Below are 27,221 nucleotides of genomic sequence, written 5' to 3' on the forward strand. Positions count from 1 at the left end.
AAACAAATCAATAAAACGTAATGACATTATGTTGATCAGTCATAAATCACTCAAAAACAATAAAGGCAGCTAGTGGAAGAAAAAATTTAATAAAGCGCAGAAGTGCATAACTCAGGGAAAGAGCCAGCCTGTTAGAAATATGTACTTAGGCCCCTTTGACAGAACTTGAAGTACCACAGACAGCAAATTAACTAAATTACACACTTCCGAACACATCGATCCAGGGAATCATTAACTGGTTTTTCAACGACAATCAAAATAGTTGTGGTTTTATGCAAACGTTGTTTTGTTTGTTTATGTTTTCCTCTAATACATTTTCAAAGGTTAAAGGTAGGGGTTTGGTGGGAATTGCTAGCAGGCATTTCTCCTGCTTTAATTTACTGGGGGAAAAAATAGACCTGTTTAATTTTTAATTTGGAGAGAATTTTCGTGAGAGTCGTTCTCAGTTTTCAGCAGCGCCTACTAAGCACAAACTGCTGGCCTCACCCCAAGAATCTGGTTCCATGGGTGCAAGGAGGGGTCCAGCTTCTCCAGCAGCTTCCCTGGTCAGAAGCCCCTCAAGGGGCGTTTCCCCGGCCCACGCTGAGGCTTCGGAGCAAACACGATTTCGTCCTGTGGCTTCTTCCACTGAGATTATTCTGTGCGGCTCAGACTCCAGCCTTGTTGCCCGGGAGCAGCCGACTTCTCTAGCGTCTACTCTGCATGTGTGCTAGTTAGCTCCAATTGGACAGACTTTCTGGCAACAAAGTCGGCTCAGGGAGGTTCAAAGAAACTCTGACATCCTCCCCGCCTCTCTCCTTCAATGTAGACAAATTGAAAACGAGAGAGGGAAACCAGCTCAAAGAAAACCATCGAAATTAGAGTCAGAAAATAAGCGAAACCTTGAAAATTGCTTAAATCATTTAATCCGGGTAATTAGCAAAACACCTTGAGATAATGGCTTGCCTTCCACAAACTTCACAGGATCCACCGCCTGTAAGGCGCATTTAATCATTACAAGCTTGCACGGTGCTTGCCTGCCACACGCCCAGCAGTGTTTGAAGCACCCCACCGATAAAAGTCATTTAATTCTCACCAACATTCTACAAAGGAGGCAACCCTCCCTCACCCCCTCCACCTCCTCTTACGCCCCCTCCCACGCACCCCCCCCCCATACTCTATTTCAAATGACGAAGAAACTGCTGCACAGAGAGGTTTAAAAAAATGTCAAGGACACACAGCCATGGAGAGGAGGCTCAAAGATTCGGACCCAGACAGTGTGCATCCAGCCTTTGGCTCTCTGTTGCCAGGCACTGGTGATCATGTATTGGCTCAGGTAAAATCTGTCTTGTTGGTTAATAACATGCCCACCCTTAACACTCATTGGTACCTGGACATTTCCCTGGCTAATTGAAAGAAAGCTTTAGGAGGGGCCACCGGGCACTGCGCCTATTCTGAAAGGGTCCGGGTAAATTGCAATGTGCATGAGGCTGGAGAACAGTAGTGACCAGGTCAAGCAGTGTCCTCCTTCATTTCCTGTTGCTATGTTAAAACATTCTCACCAAAATCAACTTGGGAAGGAAAGGGTTTCTTTTTTTTCTTTTTCTTTCTTTTTTTTTCTTACATTCCCAATGTTACACACAGTTCATCATGAGGGACACAGAGGCAGAAACTGATAGCGAGCAATGGAAGACTGCTGCCTACTGACTTGCTCCTCATGGCTGGCTCAGCCTGCTTTCTTATACAACCCAGGACCACCTGTCCAGGGGTGGCACTACTCACAGGGGGGGCTGGGCCTTACACATTAATCATCAATCAAGAAACTGCCTCTACAGACAAGTCTCCAGACTAATCCGATGGAGGCATTTTCTCAGTTGAGGTTTCCTCTTCCCAGATGACCCAAGCTTGTGTAAAGTTGATAAAAAAAAAAAAAAAAAAAAAACCTAACCAGCACAGATGGCCACAGAGACCCCTTGGTTTGCTTTACATACAAGCAACCGAGACAACAGCATCAGTAGGGGGTATGCACTACACAGGGAAGTGTGCATGGCACTTTTCTGGAGAAGTTGCTAGAACCACACCATACTGGAGGAAGCACCAGGTGAGATGGTAGCAAAGTGTGTGGTCTCGGGATGTTGTTGCTTAAAACCCTGAACACACAGCTTCACTGTTTGATATGGTATTTGGATCTGTTTGGGTGGAAGCTTCATCCCAGCCCCTGGCATCCATATATCCTAAGAGTGTGGAATGTTCGGCAGGAAGCTCCACCCCAAGCCCCCTTCCCCACCTCTACAAACCCTGCTGTATCTCAGAAAGCCCACTAACAATGACTCCTCCCCCAGAGATGCTCAAGGCCACTCCCACAGAGTATTTAAACTGCCCTCAGAAAACAGACACGTGGTTTTCCAGTCTTGCTTTCCTGTCTCCTCTCTGTGGGAAAGCCATCTGGGAGCATTGTATCTATTAAACCTGGGATTTTTCTAATTTGGTTTGATTTGGTCTGATTCAGTTTATTGGGGTCCAGAAACTTCTCAGTTTCATATAGGAAAAAAAGGTGAATGTGTCCCACACATCTTTCTTTATATTATTTTCTTTGATATCATCTATTTTCCAGTATCTTATTTTATTTCACTGTCTTGGAGATTTTACTTTCAGGCCACGGCTTCTTGTCTGGACTCTGAGATCTTCTGAGCTCCTGGGCCAGAGAGAGCTCAGCACACAGACGGCAAGTTTCTGGGGACAGTTGTGACATCTCATGACATGGCCACCAGCCTGGGAAGGACCTACGTGGCACATTCAGAACCGTTGAGACTGTTAGAGGGAATGGCTGGCTTCAGGACTACACAGGCTCCCTCTGAAAAGTCACCCCCATTTCCTTTAAGAAGCCAATGGCACCAGGATCACCATTCAAACAAAAACAGCTTCAAAGCTTTAATATAAATGAAATGAGAAGACGGAGGAAATGATTGCTAAGAACAGAAAAGGAGAAACAGTACTGCTAATTCAACAGCATTGGCACAGATGAGCTCTCAGCAAGTGCTGCTGGGGGAGCGGCTGGTGAGCCGGTGACATCAGCAGCCGCTTGTCATCTCATGTCGCCCACAGCTCCTGTAAATGCTAGCCGTGACCGCTGGCCTTGTGTATAATTGCCGTAGTTTGGTTTCTGTTGCCATGGTAGAACACCATGTTCAAATCTAAATCAGAGAGAAAGGGACGTGTTTCATCTCTGACTCTCAGGTTGCATTCTGTCACTGAGGGAAGTTGGGGCAGAAACTTAAGGCAGGAACTGAAGCAGAAGCCGTGGCGGGATGCTGCTTACCGGCTTTCTTCCTATAACTTGCTCAGTCTGCTTTTTGTGCAAATCAGGACTACCTATTTAGGCTGGGAAACCAAGGTAAGAGCCCTTGAAGAAGCCTGGGAGTAAAAGATACATAGTGGTCCTTCTGTGGGCACCTATCTTATGCCAGGATGTGGGCGTATCATCACCATGTAAAATCACTGGCCATGCCAGCACAGTGGGGCAAGATTCAGTTTTGAAAACACCACCAACGTTGGGAAGGTGCTGCAAAATCAGCCAACTTGAAGGATTTGATCTTAAACAGGCTTTGTCCCTTTTCTCAGGTTCTGTGTGTGTGCATTCATGTGCACATGTATATGTGCATGTGTGTACTGTACATGTGTGCAGGTGTGTGCAGTACAAGTGATATGAAGGCCAAAGGTGAATATTAGTGTCTTCCTCTGTCACCCTCCTCCTTAGTTTTTGAGAGAGAGTCTCTCCCTGCATACCTGGAGCTTGCCCTTTTGGTCTGGTTCAGTCATCAGGATCTCAGTGCTGGAGTTACAGTCACACACCATGGCAATCCTGCTTTACACGGTACTGGGGACTTGTGCTTGGGACCTCAAGTTTGTACTGCAGGTACTTTACCCACTAAGCAATCTCCCCAGCCTCCATTTGGGACTTTGTAAAAGAAATTTTGTCTCATGCTTTGGCTTGCTGTGGAGCTGACATACTTTGGTTCTCGGTGGCATTCTTGGTCAGGCTAAAGCATCACTGCTTATGCACTGAGCCCAAAGCATATTCCTAGGGAGGGATTACATTGGATATTTTACTTACTTAATTAAAAGTTTTTCAAATGAAACATTTTATAGTTGAAGTCTGTCTGATTCTGTTGTGGGATAATACTTTTGTACACTGTCAAGATTTGTCACTTGTATTGGTTTAATAAAACGCTGATTGGCCAGTAGCCAGGCAGGAAGTATAGGTTGGGCAACCAGATTAAGAGAATTCTGGAAAGAGAAAAGGCTAGACACAGTTGCCACGCAGACACAGAGGAAGCAAGATGAGAAGGCTGCATTGAGAAAAGGCACCAAGCCACATGGCCAAACATAGACAAGAATTACGGGTTAATTTAACGTGTAAGAGCTAGTTAATAATAAGCCTGAGCTAATAGGCCAAACAGTTTATAATTAATACAAACCTCTGTGTGTTTCTTTGGGACTGAGTGACTGTGGGACCAGGCAGGACAGAAACTCTGTTTACATGATTCTTCTCTCTTTTCCTGATAGATTCCCAAAATTCTGATGGTCTAGAGTAGCAGTTCTCAACTTATGGATTGTGACCCCCTTTGAGGGGGTTTAAATGACTCTTTCAGGGGGGGGTTGCATATCAGATATTTGCATTTTGATTTGTAACAGTATTAAGACTACAGTTATGAATTAGTAACAAAATACTTTTATGATTGGGGTCACTACAACATGGGGTACTGTGTAAAGGGTTGTAGCATTAGGAAGGCTGAGGGCCCTGGGGTTAGAGATACTTAGATTGTGGAATTGAGGTCCTCACTCTTTCGTTTTTGCCCTCCCCCATATTTACTGTCATCAGTGACATCACATCCTTCCACTGGGCTGTTGGGCACTATGGGCACGAGGACTGAACTCATGTACTTTAGGACCCAGAGGCTGCAGTGTGGTGCATAATTGGACATTCCCAACTTGTAGTTCTTTAAATTAGAGAGTTTAGAGAGCACTGTGGCCTGAATTTTGCCCCACTGCCCAATGCATATATGGGAATCCCAATCCCCAAGGTGAGGCTATCAGGTGGCAAGGTTACTATAGTAGTGAATGCCACTATGCTTCAGCTTCCGGAAGGGAAGAAATGAAATCGTTTCTTCTAAGCATCCACACATGGTGTCTCTCCTGTTGCAGCAGCCACTTGAACTGAGGCGCTGAGGCGCAAACACTGTTGTGCCAGGAGGGCTCACTTTCTAAGAGACTGCTTCAGGGCAGGGTTTCTTAAAGTGATATTTTGTTTCAAAATTTTTAGTCTGATTTTTTTTTCCTACCGCAAACTGACACTACTTTGTGGTAGTCCTGGGCTCTGTCTTCAAATTATAGCTGTCCCTGGTACTCAGCTGTTTAGTTTCAAAATAATGGATATTAAATTAGCATTTAAACGGAAACATTTGTCTATGTTCCAAAAGGCCTGATGTCCTCCGACTGATGCTACGATCCACCCTCGGGGTGCAAGTTTCCAGATAGGAAGGCAATTGCTTCCTTCACATCAAATGGTGGATTTCTGGGAAAAGAGCTGTTGAGGAGAACAGAAGCTGTGAAGTCTTCTTTGCGTAACCAACCACCGGAAGTGAAATGTGCCCAATTAGAGAAAAAGATACCGCCTCTCAGGATATCCAGTAGGTGCCAGGAAATAAAGATTGCTAAGCTTCAGGCTGGGCATGGTGGCGCACACCTGGGATCACAAAGCCCAAGAGGCTCAAGCAGGGGGATCATGAACTTGAGGCAACCTGGTCTATATAGTGAGATGTTGGAAGACCTTTTATCCCACCCTCCAACTCCCAAATCACCAGCACAGAGACTTAATATGAGCTATAAATGCTCAGCCAATAGCTCAGACTTACCACTAGCTAACTCTTACATTTTAAATTAACCCATATTCCTTATTTACATTCTGTCATGTGATTTGGTACCTTTTCTCAGTACAGCACGCCCATCTTGCTTCTCTCTGTGTCTGCCGGCGACTCTCCAGACTCCACTCTTCTTCCTCCACGCATTCTCAGTTTGGCTCTCCTGCCTAATCTTATACTGTTCATCTACTGGCAAATCAGCTTCTTTATTAAACCCTTCACAGTGACATGCATTCACACAGTGTAAAGGAATATTCCACAGTGAGACACTATCTCAAAGGATTGAGGGGAAAGTTGGAAAAATTCTTCCCTGTTGTCAGGCAATGTCCCCGTAGTTGTCTTGAATAGGAAGTAGGGGACTGAGGCTGGCAGAAATTGCTACACACAGGGAGGAAGCTTCCAGAGAGCACTGTTAGAAAGCATTTTTTTTTTGAATTTTCATGTCATCCCAGCTTCCTTCACAATATAGATCCAGGCCGTAAGCAAGGAGCAGAGATGTAAGCAGCACTGAGCTGACACACTAAGATCAGATTAAGTGGCCATAAAACAAAGATCCAAATTTTAGGAAAGTACCTAATTTACCTCACAGGGAAGCCTTTGAAATATAACAGATATACTAACATGTCCTTTAAAAAGATCTTCACAATAGGAGACAGGAAACTATACAGGCCTGGCTGCTGATGCTGGTATTTATGTACCTGCTGGAAGGCAACTGAGGAGCAGACTTCAGTTTGATGGTGTGGGGCCCTTGGCAAGATCTGTTAGTCCAGTTGACAGTGTGCATCTTCACGGGGCTTCATGGTGTCCCTCAGTGGGGAATCGGTGACAAAACTTCAGGCACAGAGCTGCTGAATGGCTGGACTCCTCCTGCTTGCTCCAGTAACCGAGACCACATCTTCCTCTCAGACATTCCCTCACCCTTGGACCCTTGGACCTTGGGCCCTTGAACCCTTGGATTCTGTCCTCTATCCACCCTCTGGCTTTCTCCAAGCTTGTCCATTATGACTCTTATGTTTTAGATGCTCCCTAAGACTCGTGCCAAGATCTAAAAATATTGCTTACATTTCCTTGTTCATTTGGGTCTGGTGCAGGTGCACAGCAGAGTGTGTGGAGGTCCGAGGACAACGGGAAGGAGTCAGTTCTCTCCTACCACGTAAGACCAATGGATGGAGAAGGCCCTTTCCCCACAGAGCCATCTTGCCAGCCCCTGGGCTCAAGCCTTTTCCTCACATTTATACAGGCTTCTCTTTTTTTTTTAAATTTATTTATTTATTGAGGATTTCTGCCTCCTCCCCGCCGCCGCCTCCCATTTCCCTCCCCCTCCCCCGATCAAGTCCCTCTCCCTCATCAGCTTGAAGAGCCATCAGGGTTCCCTGACCTGTGGGAAGTCCAAGGACCGCCCACCTCCATCCAGGTTTAGTAAGTTGAGCATCCAAACTGCCTAGGCTCCCCCAAAGCCAGTACGTGCAGTAGGATCAAAAACCCATTGCCATTGTTCTTGAGTTCTCAGTAGTCCTCATTGTCTGCTATGTTCAGCAAGTCTTCTCTTGAGAGATTTTTCCCCAAGCACTTGACTTTCCCTCTTCATTCTTTGGCTTACAAGTCCCTGTCTTATGGTCCAGATATCTTTAAGAGTGATCTGTTTGGATATGGTCAGAATGATTAGAATATTGCACCAACAAGAACTTGAAAAAATAGGTTGCTCTCAATCAGTACACGTTGTGAAATTTATATACAATGGGTGCAGTCAGAGAGACACCAGGAAGAAGCAGAATGGCTCCAGGCCTTATACTAGGACCTGTTTGTCCAAAGTAAAACGTGCCACTCTCCAAGGAATGTGTAGGGGTTCCTCAGTAAAGTAGAGAATAAGGCCTTGGGCACAGTTTAGGAGGGGAGGGGCCTGAAGAGGGAGGAAAGCAGGAAATAAGGGAGTAGGGGGAGAAAATAGAGGTGGTGGGGAGACAAACACACTGGGTGGTTGGATGATGGCCACCCCATGCCCACTGGGAACTCATCTATGGAAGATGCATCTGCCCTGGGCCCCCTTTGCTCGCTCATTAAAAAGTCACTTGGGCTGCTTCTCCTTTTGATTCTGTTCCCAAGAAGAAGATCTGTGATTAGGAGCTGGCTTCCTACATAGCTTTGCCTATAGGGAAGGAATGTGCTGGCCATGCTGGGAGGCATATTCCAGACAGGTGACAGCTCTTATTATAGGTGATGGGTTAGGAACACTGGCTTTCTAACTCAGCCTTTTGGATTTGGTTAATGTAGTTCCCTCCTCCCCCCCACTCAGCACAAGCTCTGGAGCTGCAAGGCTGGGAACAAAACCCCACGCCTAGTAAATTCACCTCCAAAGGCCACTGACATTCTGCACACCACAGACCATGCTCCGACCCCAACAGGCATCTTCTCTGAACATCTACAGATAACCGTGTTTTTTGGGGTCATGTGTCTTTTCTTACAGAAACACTTAGTGAATAAAAGTAGTCCTGACTCAACATGTTAACCATAGAAGATTTTCCCTCTGCCAGTTTTCCAGTTTTCCCATTTCTGTAAGAGTACCAGGATAGATTCTCGGAATGGGCTAAACTTAAGTTCCAGCAGTGTTCAGCTCAACCTAGGGTTCGCTTTTAATCAGAAAACCTGTCCTGTTGATTGTTTCTAGGCTCTCGATTGCCTCATCTTTTTTCTACAACCATGGAGCTAATTTTAGCATATCTACTCAGGCTGGGACCCCTTTACTGTCACCCTGGTCTCCAATGTCACTACTAAGCTCCACTTTGAACTACCTCTATAATTACTATTGGCCAATGAATGACGCCTACTATGTAATAATGATCCATAATTTGGCTCAACATCACTCAGGTGTCTTATTTATAGTATACAAACACATGCGCGCGTGCGCGCGCGCACACACACACACACACACACACACACATTCTACACTCCATCCTGCCCAAGAACAGTCGTCAGTCACCTGTTCCTGGGCAGCAAACCATGCCCAGTTCTCATGCTTGCAAAACTATCAAGCATTTCTTTTGCCCATTGAATGCAGCTGGGAAGGACTGGGAGGCCAGCACAGGTCTGGACCTCATGTATTGTCAACTCAGCAGCTTGACAGGGGCCTGTAGGATTCATGTGGGGGTGGAGTGCTTGCAGAACCCACAACCTGCTGCTGGGGCAGTGTATTGAGAGAGTGCCTCTTCACACCCCCAAATGGTGAGATCCCTCATAGCAGGGCAGTGGGGTTCCAAGTGTCAGCATCCCAGAGGAACAGGAGGAGGCCCTTTGTCTTTTACTTCTCAGCCTCAGAAGTTGAATAACATTATCTGTACCATGATGATAACGCTACAGGAATCAAGAGAACGGAGCATAGGTCACCGTTCAGCAGAAAGGGTAGCAAGGTGTGATTGAAAGATGGGAGGAAAGAAGGGTAGGAAGAGAGGGAGTGGGGAAGAAGAAGCCTTTAGAATGGGAAAGACTTTTGGGAAGTCTCGTTTTGGGAAAATGTTGGCTATCTCAGCAGCCTATAAATGAGCAGATTGGATGAGGTCATCCTTGATTAAAGCAATGAACTGCTAAACGAATGACTGATTGAGACTAACCAAAGGACATGTCTCCTCTAGTGCAGCAAGTGTCCTATGACTATGTTTGTAAACCTCAGAGTTTCCGGACTCACATTCAACCTGAGGTCTACCCAAAACAATGGGACTTTCATGGTTCTTGATTAGTGGCAGTGTTGGGGACAGGGCCTAAGCCTGGTAAACTCTCGGAACAGGGGTAAGGAGAGGTCCAGTGGGTACAAAACAGAACTGGCAAAGTATATCCTTAGCAAATGCACAAAATCGGGCTTGTAAGCAGACAGATGAAGGAACACCGCTCACTGGAGTTTACTGCCCAGCGGTGCTGCGGTTACAGACCAGCATACAGGTGGCTTGTAACAGAAACTCAGCAGGGTGAGGCTGCATAGCCTAAATATTTGTAAGCCCCGCCCCCCGTGGAAGACGTTCTTACTAGTCCATAGCCCTGGTGCACGAATTAATCTCCCGGGGTAATTAGAAGGATGACTAGTCAGGCTTCCCGGTCCTGCCCTGGAGAAACAGCAGTCAGGCGCTGACTTGCCGGGGATCATTTAATCCATGCTGGTGTGCTGGCAGCCTGCCGTTCCCCCTCAGATGCTTCAAGAACAAAGTAAGCTGTTACCACAAGCCGAAGTCATTCGGGTACCAGCTGCAACTGCGAACTGGCAGAGGCAAGTGCGTCCTTCATTATGCAATTATCCATAATTAGGTGCTCATTACGACTTTATCATCGGGGAGTCAGCACCCACCTGTGCACGGCTGTCGCGAGGCCTGGCAAGCCCGGGGAACAGTACTTCGCTTGTTCTCCAGGACCGCGACATCCCAAGCCAGCAGTTCTAGCCTGTGCGCGCCGAGAGGCCATCCAAAGCGACACGCGGACAGATGCAGGCCGTGGAGCCAAGTGTTTGAATACGAAGATGGCATGATGCTATGTTCACTGCAGGCCTTGCTCGCAATCAGTGGACAGCAGAGAAGGGGAGAGGAAAAGGGGAACAGCTGGTTTATCCTCAGTGTGTGGTAATACAGCAGCCAGAACAAAACTGCCTTTCACTGAAGCGGAGGGCTAGAACTGAGCAGAACTCTGACCCTCAGACTGTGTCTTAAAATTTTTGTTTATTCATTTATTTGCAGAAAAACAAAACCTACCTTATTTCTGTAAGGTGCCTCCTGGCTGGATAAATGAAGTGCTAATAACCAAATGCAGGTAGGTATGTAGGGGCTGAGGACTGGTCCTGGTGCTTAGAGAGAAAGCCTACAGTTAGCCAGTTACATCCAAGCAAGAAACACAAGCCCAAGTGATCATACTAAAGCAGAAGGGATTGCAGTTCATCGGTACAGAAACCCAGGGGACACAGAGTACACAGACCCTAAATTTGAATCTAAATCGGAGCCAAGCAGTGACTTACTTAAGCTTCAAAAGCCCGGTTTTTACTCAAGTACAAATGTTTGGTTTGCTTCTATCCCAGAAACGGCTGGTGCTCTGGGGATAATCCACTCCTCTCTGCTTCCCAGGAAGGAGGCGGGGGCGGGGGTGTGTGCAACCCCATTGATTCATCCGTTAAAGGCACGCAAAAGCTCCAGTAGTCAAAAGATTCCCCAGGCTGGGCGGCAATGGACGCAGGTGCACTTAATTCTCTACGAGCTGAGAAATAGCTTCACTGTGTGTGTGGGGGGGGGGGGAGCTTGGAGAGTGAGATGGTGGTGGCGGTCGTGCAGCTTTATGATGACAGAAAAGTAGATATCACTGTGAATTCCACAGAATAATATTAGTTTAACCAGATTGATACTGGAAAAAAATAGAAGAAGAATTTATTATACCGAATTGTTCAAAGAGATCTATAATACCAGTGTTCTAGACAACAACTTGGCAAACTGACTTTTATTACTTAGCGGTGGAGTAGCCTTTCCAGCATTAGAGAAGTCATCCAAACCAAAAGTCACCACGTAATTTAAAAATTATTGAAATGATAGGGAGACTATCATAGACAGAATATCCAGAATCAAGGCAATGCAAAGCAAGGCAAACCTGCAGCATGTGACCGAAAACCAACCTCTGCGACATTTACAGTTCTTACAAGCTGGGCTGCAGGGCAGTAGTAGAGCGTTCGCCTAGCATACGCAAGGCTCTTTCCATCCCCAGAACAGAAAATAAAACTTAAAGTCTACTTTAAAAATAACACATGAAAAACGAGCATTCAAGTGGTCAGTTATGGATATCTACTTTAAGCTACATCTACACAGGTGTGTGCGCGCACTCGCGCGCACGCGCGCGCGCACACACACACACACACACACACACACACACCGTGAATGACTCAGCAATTCATGGACAAACTCCTGAAACGACGTGCATGGGAAGGTTCACTTCAGCATTGTTAGAAATGGGTCACCAAGTGGGAGGCAACCCTGCCTGTCAAGCGTGAAAGCGCCCCTTGGAAAGAGCAAGACTGTCATGTAGTGACCTAATACATAAAGGTCTCACAAAGATTTGGGTGAGACCAAGCCAAGTTGAAGATTCCTCTATGGGGTGAGGAGGAGGATTAGCATTGCACCACACACTATATATATATATATATATATATATATATATATATATATACATACACCTGAGTAGGAAGTATTACACACAAAGAACTTAATGCTACGTGCTTCACTTTTCTGTGGGGAGCAGAAGAATCCGGGTGAATATGTAAAGAGAGGAGAAGGTCCTGCATGAATGTGTGTTGCTGCTGATGTGAGCACGGCCATGTCAAGGACCCAAAGGCCTCAGACCCAGGAGAATTGCAAAGCTTTCCTCTCGGGCTTGTGCAGATTTTAACACTGTATACAGAAAATTTCAACGGCAGCTTCCTCCTCTGGATGCTTCCATGGAGGAGCAACCTCCTACCGAGGTTAGCCAAACCTGCTTTCCTGTCCAGCTGCATGGAATAATACCACCTCCTTGACTCAAATGTGGAAAAGCACTGAGTTTTGGGGGTGATTTCCCAGTTGTTGATGGTGCATCTCCATCAGAGCACGTGGCCCATGGCTTCCCAGCTTTTGTGTACCTGTGACTGTCCTGTGCCTCCCTTCCTTCACTCATTGCACCAGATAGATCAACCCAAGTCCTACAAGGTCATGGAAATTTTCCTTTCTTGGGTATAGAAGAATTAGGACCCAAGTGCAAAGAGTTTAGGTGATTTCTATACAAGTGTTTGCATCCTCAGTATGGTGGGTGCACACCTTTAACCCTAGCACTCGGGAGCAGAGACAGGTGGATCTCTGTGAGTTCAAGGCTAGTCTGGGGTCTACAAGGTAAGTTCCAGGACAACCCTGTCTCGAAAAACAAAAACAAACAAAAAAAAGAGTGCATGCTTTCCTTACATTTTCTTTCTTAAAATACTAAAAAACCACCTGAGTGCAGAATTCCTGAAATATAGACTAAGGCAGGTGTTCTAGTGCCCAGAACTATTGTCAGATGGGCTACCGTCTGTGATCCTGTCTAAGACACAACAACAAATAAGACCAGGAGCATCACCTGCTATGAAACACAGCAGTAAGCAACACAAAGACCCCCATCCTGTGTCACACAATCGCAAAGAGATCCAAGACTTTGACAGTCATGCATATGTCTCAAAAAGCAGTACAGCACATATCCTGGGTCACTTACACAGGCAGGGCACACACCACACACTAGGGCATGTTATCACCTGTAAAAATACCTTCCCCCTTGACAAACACATGCAACGTTTCTGTCTATTTTACGCGGCTATGATAAAATAACAAAGGCAGGGTATGTTATCTAGAACATGGGTTTTTCAGATCATGATTCTGGTGGCTGGAGGTTCCTAATAGCATAGCACCGGTGTTCTGGTAGGGCCCTTGACTGTGTCAACATACAGCAGAGAAATGGAGAGGGACCGTCCTATGTGCAGGAAGGGCCACGACATGGGTAATTTTACTTTATAACAACCTGCTCCCAGGCTGGGGATAAAGCTTAGTAGAGAGTGATTGTGTATAATATTCTAGACCCTGGGTTTATTTCCTGGAACTTGAAGAAAAAAGAAGAAGAAGAAGAAGAAGAAGAAGAAGAAGAAGAAGAAGAAGAAGAAGAAGAAGAAGAAGAAGAAGAAGAAGAAGAAGAAGAAGAAATAAAACCACAAAATAATCCAGCCACAAAAGACTTGCCCTACTCCTGCAAGACAGCGTTAATGAGTCCATGAGGGCACAGTCCTGTATTAGTGTGCTTCCTCTAAAGGAGCAGAACTGACAGGACAAACATATTAAAGAGGAATTTAATGTATCGGCTTACGTGCTATGGTCTGGATGTGGTCCAGGTTGTCTCGCAATGGCCATCTCTCATGGGTGACGCTGAAAATCAACAGTTGTTCAGTCTAGAAGCCAGATGTCTCAGCAGTCCCATTCTGACACTGAAGGCCTGGAATATTCTTAAAGAGTGGCTTGTCTCCAGTCCGTGTTAAAAACCTAAGAAAGGTGGTTCTAATGTCAGTGAAGAATTATTATCAGCAGCAACGGGATAGGTGAACTGGCCATCGAGGGTGTGGGAGAGGAAGCCAAATAAAAGCAGCACAAAACTTGGCCCCTTCCAAGTACTCACCACCCCAGAGGGTGCCACCCACACCTAGGGTGGGTCTTCCCACAGCAATCAAGGCACCTCTAAAACATCCATTGATTCTGTCCAGTTCCATTCCTCTAGTGAACCCTGACTACCAGAGATTAGGGCACTAGGAGTTGTTCTGGAGACTCAACTGTAGGGATGAATTTCTCCAGTGGTCTTGGTGGAATCTGGAGCTGTTTCTCCAACCCAACAGATTTGCATTGACTGAAGACTTCTTGGGTAACAGAGCAGGGAGGGTGTGCACTATTTGAAGGACTATGCGAGACACATGCATTTGATGACCCTGGCTCCTCTCTTGAAAGCAGCAGCGTATTTGAGGGTTCTTCTATGCATAAAACCTTTGAACAAGTATGGAAAAGAGAAGATAATGATGCTGGCTCATTGCTTCTAGCATCCCTGGATGTCATGACAAAGCAAACCAATGAGCCCCGTGCTAAAAAGCAGCTGGTTCTGGCTGAAGAGATGGTTCAGTAGTTAAGAGCATGGGCTGATTTTCAACAGGACCCAAGTTGGATTCTCAGCACTCACATTAGGTAGCTAACATCTGCCACTCCAATCCCAGGAAATCCAAGACTCCCTCTTGGCCAGTGGACGTACTACATGCACATGGTGCACAGACAAGCATGAAGGGAAAACACCATGCACATAAAACATAAATGGTACCCAGCTCCAGATGCAAATAAACGTTCTGAAGGCTTCTATGTGTGGGTTGAAGGAGAATCTTCTTGCCAGCAGCCACAGAGTGAGTCCAAGTAGGTGAAAACAAAGCCCAATCCCCATCATGAGATTGGCTGACTCGCAATGTCAAGCCTGGATATCTTTTGAGGGGACTTATTAGGAAGTGAGCATATGGCCTGGGTATTTCTTCTGATTGGAAAACCTGCCCAGGCAACTCTGTTGTCTTCAAGCATTAGGCAAAATGTCCCTGAGGGCCACTCTTCCCACCCCAATTAACACTCTGCTGCCCACGGATTTCCCTTTCAGCCTGGTTCTAATTTCCAGCCACCCCCATAGGTTTATCATCTTCCAACAGGCAATTAAGTTGCTTGTTTCGTTTATGCTTTATTGGCAATTTTCCTCTCTATGTACAGGTTCATATGTAGCACAAAAATGCCCCAGTGGTCCACAAACTACATGAAGATTTTATTTCATGATTTTTAATCTTGGTGATTGCAAGAGTCATGGCCAGCAGCAGTGATGGACACACTTGACAGGTTACCCAGGCTCCCCTCAGCCATGAGTGTCTCTGTAGCCTTGAATGTTACCTCAAGATGAAGGCAGAAGGCTTTGGGCCTCTATTTTGAATATCCTACTTTCATTGAAATGGAAATGCCCACTAGCATCCATTCCCTCTATGTGCTATTCTTATCAAAATTAATTGGGATGAATTGGCAGTGACCTTGCTCCCTTGGTGAGAGCAGGGACTAGACAGGGAATGACCTGAGGAGAAACAATGAAGCCTTCGCCAGGGCTGACAACATAAACGAAGATTGTGAAAGTAGCAATGAGCAGTTAGTTCCTGGATGCTTAGCCCCGAAATAATCACACGGAAACTATATGATTTAAATCACTGCTTGCCCCATTAGCTCTAGCTTCTTATTGACTAACTCTTACATCTTAATTTAACCTATCTCTATTAATCTTATATTGCCACATGGTTGTGGCTTACCAGATAAATTTCCCAGCGCCTGTCTCCATCAGGAGCTACATGGTTTCTTTCTGACTCTTCCCTTCTTTCTCCCAGCATTCAGTTTAGTTTTCTCTGCCTACCTAAGTTCTGCCCTATCAACAGGCCAAGGCAGTTTTTTTTTTAATTCATTAACCAATAAAAGCAACACATAGACAGAAGGACCTCCCACATCACAAAGTCACTGAAGTCACAGGACTTTAAGCTCCAGGATGGCCCATCATGCCCTTTGCCATAAAAACAACAGAGTTAGATTGAGGATTGTGACCCATTGCCATTCATAAGCATTAGCAACAAAGAAGAAAAGACTTCAGAGGCAGTCTTGGTCACTGATATTTAAATTGATTTCCCCTGATTGAACCTTAAATCTGTTAGCTGCTGATGGCAAGATCCAGACTAAGAAGGTCTCATTTAACCAGTGTTTTAGAAGGCCATTAGATACCACTATCTCCACCTATGTATTTGAAGCCCAGACTCTGACAAGACTGGGGAGTGGGGACACTTGCAGGATCTTAAGTTTATCTTGGTAATATAGATAGCACCAGGCTCCTGCTTTTCCCCACAGGGTATGATATAAGAGGAGATCAAGTGTGAAAGCCAAGGTGAAGAAAGTTCTGTGCTCTTTTTCTTATATAGAACTCTGGCAGCTGCTGGGAACCATTTGCGCTTACCAAGGGTTAAGTGTCATATAGATGGCTCAGGCCATTCTCAAGCTGAGATCCAGTTGAAAAACAAGAACAAAGAAAGATTGTCTTAAAGCCTGTGGCTTCCATTTGGGTTCAAGGCAGGATCTTAAGTCTACCTCCTGCTTCTGAGACTCTTTATAGATACTGGTTTCCCAGACAGGCTCTTTATTATGCTGTGTTTTTAATAGCATAGGATGTGTTGCTTGGGAGCAGTAGAGTCTGAGGAAGGGTATTGACTCTTATGGAGTGCCAGCTACTCACAGGACAGCATGATTTTTCATATACTGTTTTAATTCTATCACTAACCATCTCTGGATGAAAGTATTTGCCTTGTTGATTATGCTCTTGACTATAAACACTGCAGTCAGGAGTGTAGTTGGTCTGTGTTCCCCAACATGAGGACTGTGGGTTTAGAATTTGCTCAGACATTCAATAATTGATACCATTGATCATGCACTCATTCATCAAAGAGTTACTGAGTTTCTGGTACATACAAAATACCCTGTAAGTTTAAAGATGCAGAAGTTATTTCTTCCATTGAATATTGTTCATTAAGAGATCTAGACCTCGCTCTTCCATGGAATTTTAATCTATGGGAAAGGACAGTGTTTAATATAAAACAGTGAATAAATGCACAAATTCGGAATTGTGATAAATGCGATAAATGGAAAATCCAAGGTGCAATGAGAGGAAATGAGATGGATGTTTAATTTCAGAGCACAATTAGGAAGAGGGCCATGAAGCGAGAGGACAGGAAAACAGACCACCAGAGAAACACATTATCTATGAGAAACCCTGAAGTCCAGAATGTACATGGCAGAAACAAAGAAGGTGGCTAGAAACCATTGCTGATCATTTGGGGAGGTGAAGCTCAAGACGTGGAAAGCAGACTATGGGGAGTAGGGTTGGCTGTGAAATTATCTGGGATGTCATCCCGGAGCTGTTATGAGCTACCAAAGATGATGATGTGGAAGGGATTTGCCCCCACCCATGGAGTTGGAGCCAGGCTCGCCTCTGTGTGGGTGGCTGTATGCACACGCACAGGTGTCCGCAAGTGCCCACGTGTGCGCCCACTGAGTAGTTTCAGGCTTTGTTAGTGTATTAAGTGATGGCAGAAGGCCTGATCGAGAAATTAAGTTTGGGCACCTGGAAGAATACGGCCTTGTATTCTAAGGCAGGGAAGTCAAAAGCAAACTTGAAAGAAATTTGGTTAAGAGGAAGTCAGAGTTCAGTGGGAGAGTGTGGAGGTGGCTCTGCGAGGAAGACCGTGTGTGTGTCTGATGTTCATAAAATTGGTCTGTTCTGGGGATATGAATTTGGAATTCCTGAGGGTACAGCGTGTTGATTAAGGATATGAGTTAGGAGCTGGGGGCAGGGTAGCTCAGTGGTAGAGTACTCGTTTATCATGGACAAATCCCTGAGTTCCATCTCTGATATTGTGAGTGCACACACATACAGAGACAGACGCCACTGTCCCTCAGCATTTTTTCACACGGATTCTATGGATGGGACTGACTTCAGGTCCTCACACTTGGGCAGGAAGCACTTTATGAACTAAACTATCCCCCTCGCTGCCTGTTTGTGCTAAGCATTGACACTAGGGGCTCACACACACGAGACACGTGCTCCGCTGTTGCGCTATGTCCCCAACTCTGGTTTCAGATAAATGGAGAGAATGTTGGCGATCACCCGAACTGACTAATAAGCTAACTATGCAGAGAATTTGACAGATATTGTCAATAGTGGTGAAGTGATTTTTACGTAGAAGATGATTAACCACAAAGAATGATAAGCTTCCTAAGGAGAGGGTAGAGCCAGAAGGAGACCTAGTCTCTGAACCAGAAAAGTCCATCTGGAAGTAGAAACAGATTTCAGACAAATGTCCACCCCATAAGGGCCAAAAGAAGAGAATGTTTGAAAAGAGAATGTTCTAGAAGAACACAGGAGACAACTGAGAGACCCTGTAAAGATTGGAAAGTATCTCTGGCCCAGCCATAGAGTGCAGTGCATGCATTATCCAGAGAAGACTTACAGAAGTGAGGCCGGAGTGCAGGGCTGGCTGGAGGCGGAGTCAGAGGTAGAGGGCAGCTGGAGGGCCTTTGAATATTGATGGTGAGTGTTTGACTAGAGATGACAGAGAAGATGGGGCGTGTGTGAGAAGGGGAAGGAGAACAAAGCCATGGAGCAGGCACAGTGCATGGGGTGGCTGTCAGACTTGAAGTGAGGAAAATCCCCCACTGTAATGTGACAGGGAAAACAGACGCAAGTGGGTGTCAAACCTAAAGTCAGAGGTTTGAGGCAGTGGCAGGGAATCAGCTTTCCCCTCGGACAGCAGAACACTCTGGGAAACACAATTGTGACTTTGGCTAGGCTCACCTTCGCTCCTTGTGTGCCAATTTGCTCAGTGAGTCCTCTTACTCAGCAGTAATTCAAGCTAAGGAAGGAGAGAGGCACAAGGGAATGCTTGCTAGGCCTGAAGAGACAAGGCCAGGCAGGCAGGTCACTAAAATGCTCTGTGAAAGAATTAAGGAAAGACGAACATTTACTTGGTGTGAGACAAACTTGCAGAGGGCGGAGAGGGAATATTTAGGAAGAAATAGGCTATGGGAGTTTAAGACTGAAGGAGCAGCCATGTAAGGATAGTAAGGAACACAGGGGTGTTACAAGCGCGAGGATGTTAGGCTAATGTCCTACACAGTTCCACACGGCTCCAGTCATAATGTTGGGTGTGTTCATTCACAGGTAAAATGATTAGATGCAGAAAGGAGCACTGGATAATATGTGCTCACATGCCCAAATATTTGCTAGGCCGTGTGTGTCCTATGCTAGACTGTGTTATGGATACTGTATGGCAAGGCACTGTGTTTGTCTCTCTATATAGTGATTTACTTAATATCCATAACCACCTAAAAGTGCTGTTATTATTATTCTGTGACTTTTATTTTTTCTATATATGTATATCCATGTATGTGTGTGCATGTGAATATAGGTGTGTGTACACATGGATGTATGTGTGTGTGGAGGCCAGAGATTAATATCTAGTGTCTTCTTAAGGATTTTTCTACCTTTGATTTTTATTTTATTTTATGTGCATGAGTGTCCTGCTGGTATGTACTTCTGTGCACCATCATGTGTGTGCAGTGCCCTCAGAGACAAGAAGGGGGGTTGTGATCTTCTGGAAACGGAGCTAAATATGCTTGTGGGCAGTCATGTGGGTGGCAGGAACAGAGCCCAGGTCCTCTGCAAGCACAACACACCTGAGCCATCTCTCCAGCTCCTGTCTTATTTTTTGAGGCGGGGTCTCTCACTGACCGTAGAGCCACTGATTTGGCTATACTGGCTGACTGGCAAGTCCATTATCCTCCTGTCTCTGCCTCCCCAAATCTAGAATCCCAGGCATATCTGCTTTTGAGAGGGTGCTGGGACTCGAACTCAAGTCCTCATGCTTGTGTGGCTAGTACTTTACCAAATGGATATTTATTGGTTTTTTTTTTTTTACTAGAGACATTGAGGGAATGCTTAAGTTTACACACAGTGGAAATGTTAGGGCTGAGCTTCTGACCTGGAAGTCTAACTGAAGGTTCAGCTCTCCCTGTTGGAACAGCCCCTGGTGACAAGTCTCCGTGATCAGCATCTGAAGGCAGATGCTGGGTGCAAATGAACCTCTAGTTATTTTAACATCACTTTCTAGACAGCTGTACACATTGTCCCAAGACGCACTTCACGTCGTTTCATAGAAATTCTGAATCTTATTTAAATATCTACTAATGTTATGCATGTGTCCATCTCCCCTTCCCCTTTCTCTGTCACTGTGGTTTTCAGTAACTATTCTAGTGCGTGTATTTGTGAATCTATGCAAAGGTTCTCTCAACAGGATAATTCCAACTGTTTAGTGGCTGAGTTAAAGAATGCATGTATTTTCATTCACTATATAGCCAAACGTCAGTAGGAAATGTCTGTTCCAGCTGTGATGATCAGAATATGTGGGTTTCTCCACCTTTGTAACACTGGGTATGAACTAAGCTTCTGATACGAGGAACACAACCCCTCATTGTTCTGTGTTACTTTTATTCAATTGAGTTTTGCAACTGAGGTGGACCTTGGCGCCTCTGTCACTTAAGTCACCTTTCTTCCTGTTGTTTTAAACCCCCTACTTGCTCGCTGAGAAGTCTTCAGAGGCCGGAGAACCACAGTTATGTTCTTCTGTGGGCCACGCTAGTGCTAACAGGCCACGTTTGGAGCAAAGGTCTCTCGGGCTTCCACATCTGCAGCTTTGTACAGGCCTCACCTCTGAAAAGCCTCAAAGTGTGAAGCCAGGCTTGGCCTAATGAGAATTAGCAAGACAAAGAGCCGGCGAGGGGCGGAGCTGTGATGAGCTTTAATGTACTGAAGATTTATGAGCCCTCATGGATCTGCCCAACCACCCATTTTCTATCCCCTCTGCCCACATCCCAAATGGGCTGGCTTTGTTCAGATGTGATGGTCATTTAGAATTATCCAGCAACAAATCTCACCACTTAAAAAGGCATACCGACAGGAGCGGAGCTGCTGGGGAGAGTTCATGCTCTGCCCACAGAAGCCCAGAGCTGGAGAGACGGAATGTGGGAATGTCCCCCCTTGACTTTTGTTTATGGCCGCAGCCTTATAATGCTGCTTGTTTACTTGGGCACGTGAATACAGAGGCCTGGATTTGGCTGGGTTGAATCTCAGAGAAGCAATGTCCAAATTTTCAGACTCAATGGAGCAAATCCAAGACTATTCCAAAGCTCAGCTGTCAAGTGCATGATCTCTCTGTGTTAATACAAATGTCAAGACAGCTTCTCCTCCATTCCAACAAAAGGTAAAAACTAATGGGGCCTGGTTTTCCATTTAGCCGTAGGCTTCAGCTCATTACCAAGGTGTTAGACAATCCTCTCGTTTCATCACCGGAAATATGCAGGTCTTAACAAGTTTCTATTTGCCCATCTAGGCAATGGGTAGATGTTGCAAGCTTCATGATCAGAGGGCTCACGGATTACCCCTAACCGTCCTCTGCATAAATCAGTGTTCACAGACAGTACAGGAAACAAAAGGAAGGCCTTATCACCTGAGTCAGTCAGAAATAGTAACATGGCTCACACCAAACTCTGAAGAAGCCTTTCTGCAAAAGCCACTGGATACAGAGTCTGTGAATGGTGTACCAATCACAGATTAAAACCAATTTATAAGTAAGTAAATAAAAGTAGATTTGTGCTCTTATGTTTAGAAAAGATACAAGAAGAGAACAGAATTATTCTCTCAGAACTAAGAAGGAATTATCCCCGAAAGCAGTCAGCTGAACTAACTGAACAGACTCCCACAGAGAGGCAGACGGCGGGAATACTTCATAAGCCAGGTTTGCTCTGCACTAGGGCGGTGCCCTTGCAGCATCCTACAGTCTGCTCTTTGGTAAGGAATCTAGAGAGCGCAAGATGCATAGGGACTCTGCATCAGGCCTGCTTGAGAATTCTCAACTTCTAGGATCCAATGCTTTAAAACGACATCCAAGCTGTTTGTTTCCCTATCAGCACAGAATCATGTGCTGGACTGTGGGTTGTCAGATGTCATTCTTAATCTGTCACTGCTGGAATCCATGCGACAGTCAACAGTTCTCAATTAATGCAAATGAAGCCAGTTGTCTTGTCTATAATTGTCTCGACTAGCAAAGCGCCTTTCTTTGGTGACAGAGCATCCCAGACTCCTTGCTCTGCTGCCCTCAGGGCCCAGCCCTGGCTTCATGCTTTATCGCTTTCTTGTGGCTTTTATCCACACAACATTAAAGAGACTCTCTTCCCTTTATGCAGGCAAATAAAAAGTAGATTTAGAGAACAAAGATGAAAAGAGACATTCCACCGACGGAGTACTTCAGAATCCAGCGGCTTCGTGTTCAGACGCTGGCCAAGTTAAAAGTTGCACTGGCTTCTTTGACATCAGAAACTCATACCAAAAAAGAGAGAGAGAGAGAAAAGGAAAGAAAAAGAACATGTTCCCTTAAGGACTTGAAGTACATTCAGATGAAGCAGTGCCATTGGCTGTTCTTGTGAAGGGTTTTCCAGGCCTTGGCCAAGAGGGAAGAGGAGCTCATGGGCAGCAGGCTGCCACGTACTCTCGCAGTCCGGTTCCTGTTAAAGGACATTGTCCCCAAGTGCAGAGCAGGTAGCCGAGTCAGAATCCCGACCAGAGAAGCAGGCTGGGCCTGGCTGTGGTGAAGTGCAGATGCTGCTCCAAGCTTTCTTTGGCAGGGAATCATCAAGCAGTTTCCCAAATGAGGACCCTCAGGAGAAAAAAAGAAGTTGTGATCTCTCCAGAATCTTCTAAAGGTCCCAAGAATGCTGACCGGAAAGAGCTTGTGCAACCAGCTTTGGGTCAGAGGCACTTTTGCTGTCACACACACTGGGCTTTCCTCTCTCGTTGTCATCCAGATGAAGTCACATGGTTGCTACTGGAGACACCCTCCCTCTGGCCACACTTGAATCACATGTGGGGTTTGGTTAAAGCTGTCTTTCTCATCATTACGACACATCTTTCCTCACAGGTTGAACATCACTGAGGTAGATATCTAAATTCCGAAACGCTCGGAAACCCCAAGCCCACTGAGTGTTGACGAGGCCTATGGGACCAGTTCTACACCCAGCTTCATGCTGGTGGATCTCAATGGAATCCCAGCCACACTAACACTGTCTGATTTTCTCCAGGCTGTGGAGAAGGTGCTTGCGAGGCATCAGTCAATGTCATGCTTAGACTCAAGCTCTGTCCCTATGATCTCATTATGCACATGCAAAAATTCCAAAATCCAAGACAAAATAAGATCCCAAATTTGCAATACTTCTGGCTTCAAGCATTTCAGATACAGGGTACTAAGCATACACTCCTTTATTACAAGCCCAACAGTCACTAAATATGGCCACTGGTCAAAGTGAACAACTAGAACTTTTGTTTAAATGTACGCTTTGCTCTTCTGTGACAACCTTTTCTGTATCCCACATACAACCTACAACTACCAGTTCATGAGATCCATGACCTTGATCCGGGCTCAACGTGTGGACTGAGGACAATGTGAGTTAGCCAACCTTGTGAGTGAGCCCCTACATAGACACTTACTAACTCTGCAAAGCTAAGTGAGACCGGATACCCCTTCTCACAAATAAGAATTGGTGAAAACCAGCCATCTGTCATGACGCACACTGTGTGAGCAGGCATAGTTTGGGGCTCAGTGTCCTGAGTATAAATCACAGAGTTACCAAGTTTTTGTTTGTTTGTTTGTTTTGTTTTTTATTTCCCCCCAAAAGCACTCAGGAAGTAGGGTAAAAAGAAGCAATACTGAGGACATGACACATTTGGTGACCATGATGGTTGCTTTTCTATTGCTCTGATAAAACACTGACCAAGGCACTTTGAGAAGAATTTCTTTGGGCATATGGATCCAGAGGGCATTTCCCACATCAGGTATATGGATCCAGAGGGTAATTCCCACATCAGGTATATGGATCCAGAGGGCTAGAGTCCATGATGCTGAAGTGGAGGTAGCAGGGGGCAGGCATGGCAACTGGAGGAGCTGGAAGCTTACACTGTGAACCACAAACAGAACAAACTAGAAACAGTTTGAATAATTGTCTTTAAACTCTCCAACCCTGTCCCAATGGCATGCTTCCACCACAAGACCGCACCTTCTAAATCTTTCCAAGCAGTACCACTAACTGGGAGTCAAGTATTCAACTGCTCAAGACTATGGAAGACATCTGTCATTCAAACCAAAATGGTAGTGCCAGATGGGCTTATCACCTCATATTTATGCTGCCTATAATTTCCTCTTATACACAATTGGAGAAACTGTTGTGTGGGCAAGAAAACATACAGAAGGCGATGAGATCAGACACCAAAGCACATTTCTGTGTATCTTTGTTCTCTTGGGTGAAAACTCCCTGGATAAACCCACATGTGGTGATCCCTGGAACTTCCCATCTAGAGCCTTCATCATTTCTTCGAGTCATAGGAGTGAGCTTTCTTAGAAAATGAGTACCCAGTCCCAGGAAAACCTTGAGGTGACAATAGCCCTAAGTTCCACACACATAGAACCTGAAGGACCCCAAGTTTAGAACCCAGCCAAGCTCCCCTATTTGGGCTTCACAGAAAGTATGCAAATAGATACTTATTATTTTTGTAAACCACAGCTTTAATCCATCCCTCTATTGGGGAATTTAAGCCTCACTTTTACTCCCAACATTATACTTAGAGTCACTCCACAGCATAACAAAGTTATTCTTGGCCGTATGTCACGTGCTCTCTCTTGCATATAGACCCTTTCAAAGGCTTGGCATATATACTTTCCTCTGACTTACCAGCTGTGGTGGTTTGAATAGGTATGACCCCCATAGACTTGCATGTAGAATGCTTGCCTTATATGGAGTGGCACTGCTGGGGTGTGACCTTGTTGGGGTAGGTATGATCTTGTTGTAGAAAGTGTGTCGCTGTGGGGGCAGGCTTTGAGGCCTCCTATCCTCAAGCCACACCCAGTGTGACACATAATCTTCCCCTGCTGCCTGCAGGTTAATATGTCAATCTCTCAGCAACTTCCCCATGTCTGTCTACAGATTGGCATATTTCCTGCCATAATGATAATGGACTAAACCTCTGAATTGTAAACCAGCCCCAAGTAAATGTTTTCCTTTATAAAAATTGCCCTGGTCATGGTGTCTCTTCACAGCAATAGAATCCAAACTAAGACAGCTGCCCTCTCTGAGGCCCCCCAGGGATATACTGCAATACCTGTTTTGGGCAAGGTGGTGGTTTGAATGTGAATGGCCACCAAAGGCTCACACATCTGTATAGTTGGTCTCTAGTTGGTGGAACTATTGGAGAGGGATTAAGAGGTGTGGTCTTATTAGAGAAGGTGTGTCACTAGGGGTGGCCTCAGTGGTTCCAAAAGACAGCATTCCCAGTTAGCTCTCTGCCTTTGTACCTACAGGTCAAGGCGTGAGTTCCCAGCCATTCCTGCCACTCTGCCTTTGATCTACCATCAAGGACTCGCCCTCTGAAAGCATAAACACAATTAAATACTTGCCTTTATAAGTTGCCTTGATCATGGTGTTTTACCACAGCAGTAGGGAAGTAACTGAGACACACACTGAAGATCCACAGATGGGACTCTTTACACAGTGGGGGATGGGGGCAGGACAGGGAGGGCAGCAAAGTTTTTATATGGACCTAAGGTTCTTATTGGCAGCTGTCACACGTCAGCTCTTCTGTTCTTTTTTTCTTCCTAAACAATACTCAGAGAACCATTTTCCACAGAATAGGGCCAGCACTGTCAAGAACCTGTGCTAGTTAAGAGACAGCTTTGAGAAGACATGCCAGATTTCCAGGTACGAGAAGTCATGCCTTCCTGAAACAAGAGCTGAGAAATGCTTCCACTCACAAGCATTTTTCAACTCATGTTCAGCAATCTGGTTTATACATTTAAAGCACATCTCTGAATGAGGAAGAGTGGTTTAGTCAGTAATGACACAGAAGAGTCATCATTTGAGCTCATCAAAGGGTCATATTTTGCAATAATATTTTTTTAAAAAAAATGCCCAGACATACTCATACGTATGCATTTAAAAAGTTCTATACAGGGGCTGGAGAGATGGCTCAGAGGTTAAGAGCATTGCCTGCTCTTCTAAAGGTTCTGAGTTCAATTCCCAGCAACCACATGGTGGCTCACAACCATCTGTAATGGGGTCTGGTGCCCTCTTCTGGCCTGCAGACATACAGAATATTGTATACATAATAAATAAATAAATAAATATTTTTTAAAAAAGTTTTATACATTTTTGGCATGAAGTAGGTGATTAAGATGCATTCTAGCTGAGAAAATAAGGCATCAGCCAGGAGCAGCAGTAAAAACACTACCCATTGCCCTACCCAGCCCCCAGGGCTTGCTTGAGCCCCCTGTTCACTACTTTTCAGGTCCTTCCTCTGACGGGAGCCAGAGCTCCTCCTCGCAGCTTCCTCCCATTGCAACCAGTGGGTTCAAAGTGACAAACAGAGAATTTCTAGGATGGAGGAGACTTTGCTCTCGCTCTGAGATGGTCTCTCTGACCTTGAAGAAATCATTAAAAACTTTGGGCTTCAGTTTCTACATCTGAAGAATAAGAAAAGTAATTCTCCCTTTTTGTCATATTCTATTTAAGGTACCACAAGGCAGCATTTCATGCTGTAAGATCCAAGGAATTTTTATAGAATTCTTCATGTCTGGCCAGATCTGTAACAATCAGTGTTGGGTTTTTGTCATATAGTTACTCTTGTATCATCTGAGAAGAGGACATCTCAGTTTAGAAATTGCTTCCATTGGATTGGCCTGTGGGCAAGCCTGTGGGACATTTTCTTTACTGCAGATTGATGTGGGAGGTCCTGTGCTCTGGTCTGGAGCTGGAAGTGCCACTCAGAGACAGCAGTCCTCAGGACACAGTGCATGATATCCAACCCAAACCAATCAGTCAGTTTGCACGATATCCCCAAACGCCTGTGATGAGGGCATTTGACAAGTGTGTACATGGCAGACCACAAGGAAACAGCTGCTTTGCTTCCCCAGGACCAGGTTTCTCTAATGTCACTGAGAGTGGTGAAACATTTTTGGGAGAAGATGGAGGAAAAAAAACTATATATATACATACAGAGAGAGAAAGATAGATAGAGAGAGAGAGAGAGAGAGAGAGAGAGAGAGAGAGAGAGAGAGAGGATGGATAAATA

The sequence above is a fragment of the Microtus ochrogaster genome, chromosome 7 (assembly GCF_000317375.1).
Source record: "Microtus ochrogaster isolate Prairie Vole_2 chromosome 7, MicOch1.0, whole genome shotgun sequence".
NCBI classification, from domain to species: Eukaryota; Metazoa; Chordata; class Mammalia; order Rodentia; family Cricetidae; genus Microtus; species Microtus ochrogaster.